Raw genomic sequence first — 695 nt, 5'->3', positions numbered from 1 at the left:
ATCTATTCGCTCCGTGCAGGACGCGGATTATCACCTAGTACTATTTTATTTTGTGACCCAACTCGTTACCGTGACAGTTGTCATGGATGATCCGACGACATAATACTAGATCATCAATATCCAAAATACTTTTGTCATCTAGCAATACTATCCAAAGGCAAATTCAAGATATATACTAAACATCCAAATGCCATTTGAGATATATTTAATAAAAATATTCAAATAAAATGAATACTATGATTTTGGGGTTTCAAAGCCTGATATATAACTGGTCCAGGTGAAAAAGGAAGATAATTCTACCGGCTTTGAGGCAAGATATCCTTTTTTTTATTATCCGAGGATTATTGATAAAAAATAACCTTGGCTTCATGTGTTTATTACATGTGTGTCATTTTCTAGGTGTCATCACCACATGCACTCTCACCTCATTTTTTTAAAAGCTCTTTCTCAACTAGAATAATTACAAACAAATACCCCTGGTCATTACATTATACTATAAGATTTTCGATCAACATTACACTCGGATTTAAAAAAAAAAACGGGGATTTAACTAAGGCAATATATTATTACCATTCAAAGAGAGACTTTATTGTTTGTTCGAAAACTTGGAAGTGATTCATTTAAATAAGGCAATAAAATATATGTGTGTTTTAAGTCATTTACGCTTGAGTAAATAATTGATTCTTTAAACTTCA

This window comes from Brassica oleracea, chromosome C5 (assembly GCF_000695525.1).
Source record: "Brassica oleracea var. oleracea cultivar TO1000 chromosome C5, BOL, whole genome shotgun sequence".
In the NCBI taxonomy this organism is placed as follows: Eukaryota; Viridiplantae; Streptophyta; class Magnoliopsida; order Brassicales; family Brassicaceae; genus Brassica; species Brassica oleracea.
Note: the sequence above shows the minus strand (reverse complement) of the source record.